This window comes from Gobio gobio (genome assembly GCF_949357685.1).
Source record: "Gobio gobio genome assembly, chromosome: 7".
Taxonomy (NCBI): Eukaryota; Metazoa; Chordata; class Actinopteri; order Cypriniformes; family Gobionidae; genus Gobio; species Gobio gobio.
This window is the reverse complement of record NC_137103.1, coordinates 5788460-5793002: the sequence shown is the minus strand read 5'-3', so window position 1 is coordinate 5793002 and position 4543 is coordinate 5788460.

Here is a 4543-nt window from a genome sequence, read left to right as displayed (position 1 = left end):
GACTTCTCCCTGGAGTGCCTGAAATGCTTAGTCTGCTGCGTGCCGCCGCCAATGGTACGGAGACAGGTGTCTGCGATTCACACACGACCGGTGTCAGTTACGCAGGCCAGGTGACTCCACTCACCGGAACCCAGCAAGAAGACAACCGGAAATTCACCACAAGCACTAGGGGAGGTACTACCTGTAAATATATAAATGGCTAACAAGGAAAACGTGACATCAGCTTAGCTTAAACTTGTTTGAACCAAATTCAAATAATTCTGTAAAGTGAGTGAGGTAAAAGACTATTCAATAAATAGCACTAAAACATAAAATGATGATAATGTTGGTAATTATCAGAACAACCTTGAAAAAGGGAGAAATAGAATTAATTAAATTAATCTATTCAGAAATGGGGCCAAAGGAGAAGAGAGAGAGGAGAGCCAACTTATGAGAGTGCCCAACAGGGGGCATGCTACTGATAAGTGGCTGTCGCAGGCTGAAAAGAGAAGGCTTAATTTAAATTCAGGTTCAAACTTGCTTAAACCAAAATTTAAATAAGTGCAGGGTATCAGACTGGTATGAAATGGAAGAAACCAATTGATAAACAAATAACAATAAAAAGGAAAGAAAAGAACAGACAAGCAAAAATAACTCAAATTGAAACAATGAGAAAGAAAGGGAAACTGACTTAGCAGGAGATGTCACAAAAGGGGCCCATTTCCCTTAGGTAGCATCACTGGCTGAAAGGAGAACTTAATTTAAATTCAAATTCAAACTTTGTTTAAACCAAATTTAAATAAGTGTGAGAAGTCATTGAACCCGAAAGATTGAATGATACCAAACAATAGCAATAACAGGAAATAAATGAAAATAATTATAATAGTAAACAAATAAAATAACGAGAGTTCGCTTGAGAGAGTTTAATAAGGCAAACATCTGCAGACGTCCACAAGATGGCGTAGCGGAGTCAGGCGTGGGTAATTTGAGAGGTGCAGCACACCTAGCGGGCTGCCCCCTTGTGTTACTCTGAGGTATTACACTACCCAAAATTAGGTGATTATGAAGCTTGAGCGTCCGACAATGGGGAGGGTCCAGCTTCCTAACGCAGCAATTTAACTGCAATCACAAGTGTGAAGAGAATTTGTTTTCAAATTTCCTTTGTGCCAATTTTGAAGCACAGAGTGTGTGGACGGATATATTTAGCGCATATACACACGAATGTAGAACAGTGCATTTTCTCTGCAACAAATTTTAACGTGATCAAGGTTAAAATAAAATACTCCCATTCACACATCAAGCAGATACTGGCCTGCAGTTTTTCCCTGGTTGATTTGTGCAAGGTGTGCGTTCTGGTTAGCTATGCCAAAACTCCACCTAAGGGGGTGAGATCGCTAGCGATTGATAAGGTCTTTTACAAAACGAATAAGAGGAACACGCTCAAATCGTTATATCATCACGCTTAAAGAAGATTTCTTCGTTCTAACAGGTGGCATCCCGCACAGGTGGCATCACGCACAGGTGGCATCACGCTGAAAGAAGATTTCTTCGTTCTAACAGGTGGCATCACGCTCAGGTGGCATCACGCACAGGTGGCATCACGCTGAAAGAAGATTTCTTCGTTCTAACAGGTGGCATCACGCTCAGGTGGCATCACGCACAGGTGGCATCACGCTGAAAGAAGATTTCTTCGTTCTAACAGGTGGAATTGATAATATTAAAATGTTCTGCAAAAGAAGTTTCTTTCCCTTTACAGAGACAGTTTTAATATTATGAACTGCAGTTTCTTTCTAACAATTAACAGTGACCAAAATGTTTGACCAAAATAGACGCTGTTAACATAGGACTAACTGAAATGAGCTTTGGGCTTTTCAGTTACAGATACGTGAGTTCGCGATTGCGACTTGTCTCACTGAAGCGCGCATATAGCCTAAGACAACAATTAACACAAATGATATACGCATAAAATTGACAAAGTTGCTCACAAAACAGAGTTTAGAATGTGCCCGCATTCTCCACCAAAAATATGTAGCGTATTAGGGTTACATATATATTTAAATTAAAAATTAGCTCAATAGGGAATTGTGGGTATTAATATTAAGGGATTTATGATTAATCATAACGGGTTATAATCTAATCACCAATCTCCAAAATCACCCAAAATCGGAATACCTCACCTCGGTATTTATGCAATATAATATATATATATATATATATATATATGGTTAACAACAATTTATTGTAATTAACTACAGATATATCTACATTAAATAATCACAGAATAACCTCTAGGGAGTTGTTTCAAAATTCCTCTCCGTTCCGTTTAAAGAACGAGCGGAGATTCCTTATCCACTCACCAGGTCTATTCTTCCTACCCAATTTTCGGGAAGTTTATCCCTCTGGCCACAAAGGACAAACTTTCCGAGTTATGGTATTAATTAAAGCATTCAACGATGCTTATAAGAGCTCGTAGCTTAGATCTGACATTAAAGGGACTCGTGTTCCGTGAGCAAAACAATGACAATCAAAACGTGAATATCATGGTTTTAATAAAGATTAATACTACGATTACATATGACTACATAAAGAATACATGTATTTACAGAATAGTGGAAAGTAAAGAGGAGGATGAGGGGAAGGGAAAGGAAAGGAAGGAGGGTAAGATCGTGTCCGATCCGACACCTTCCCAGACAAAACCATTGGAGCCAGCAAGAAATATCACCTTAAACAGGGGTACAATCTTTAAAACGCATCTAAATTTCGGTAGAATTGATACTTGCATGGTTTCTTGGTGTTGTGTAAAGCAAGATGCGTGCGTTGGCGTTTCTAAGAGAGTTTGCGCGATGAAGCGTTCTCTCCGTTTGGTTCTTCCAGAGCTTCGTTGGTACGCGGGACTTTTAAAGGTGTCGTCTTGGAAGGGAAGTTCATCTCGTCCAGCTAAGTGCGTCCGCTGACTGCGCCGCGGAGCGCGTCGATCTTCAAAGGAAACATCAGCTTGGCTGGACCGCGCCGGCTCGCAGGTCGAAAACCCGCGAGCCGCGCTGATGAGATGGGAGGAAAAGGGAATTTGTCTCGTCGGGGTCCTTGTAAGATGACAGAGCAACAATGTGTAGGTGTTTCTGTCCTTTAACGTCCATTAACTACGCCCACTTTCCCTGCGGCCACCAATCGTTGGTGTGAATTTCAGGCGGGAGAGAGTTTCTTTGTTCAGACTTTATTACTCAATGGAATGTTGTTGCTGGAAGCCAGAACTAGTAAAGTTTCACTCCCAAAAGGACTCACATATTAGCGGTACATCTCATAATCATATACTTTGTACCATTGACTAAGACACAGAAAAAGGAACATTTAGACATCCGACATGCCTTGGTTTACAGACATGAAGGCAGTGCATCTTCTATACAGAGCAATTTGGAGCGTTTAAGATGGCTCTTACATCACGCAAGCATAAGAAATATAGGGAGCATGCATACACTTAAGAACTCATCATATATGTAATTTCTGGGATAGTTTAATTAAAGGCTAAATAGAGGGGAATGCTTGTGTGTGTGTGTGTGTGTGTGTGTTAGAGTCACACGACCCATGGCCCCTCCAGACTGATTGTTCTGGCTGATTAACATCTGATTGAAGTTCAGAAAGGGCCATCAGGTCTCTCCTGGTCATCTTCTAGCTGGCCATTAAACAGTTGGAGGCGCGATTCGGCTCAGACGCGCCGGAGCCAGTGGGCCAGAAATGTAATTTATATGCAGAGCTGTTTGGAGGAAAGCATCTCTGATCACTTTGATCCTAGCTGGGAGACGCTCCAGACGCTACAGAATTGTAATGTAATTTTTATTTTTTTATTGCAAGATTTACAGCTACAGCTACTCCAAAATGCAATGGACTGTGATGAATCCAGATCAGCTGCATCTCATGATTGGGCATTGAGGCAAACCTTGTCTGCAGAACGCTGGTAGGAAGCAAGGCCAAAACTTCTTGACAGTTTGCTTGCTTCAGACTGCCTGCGTCATGGTCCTTGTGATCATTGCAACTTGAAAGAAGCTGTCATCAGATGCAAAGACTGTTTGCCAAAACCCCGTTACTGTGGGCAGTGGGATGTTTCTATGCATCAACATCTGTTTTTTCACAACAGAGAGACTCTTATAGATGGGTTCTATAAACCTGTCCCACCATCAACTGCTGTTCAAGACATCAGTGGCCAAAATGTCATATATGAACAAGGTAAGAAGTACTTCAGAGCTTAAAAACAACTTATTTCCTTTTTTAACATATTAAATGTAATTTTTCCTTTCATCTAGTGTGTTTGCTGCCCATTACACAACCTGACAAAATTTGTGATTGTGACCCTCAAAACCATCTGTGGTCCCTGGGCGATCAGTTGTACTCATCTGTATAAATGGTATGACTTGCAATGTTTTGTATTGTATTTGTCTATTGGCTTAACCTGCTGAGAATCTTTGAAGGTCGCTATGACATCTTCCTGCCAGTTATGAATTGCAGAACATGTCTTGCATCATGGACACCTGAGGTGGTGGACCTGCTGTTTAGTGGTTACTGGCCAGGT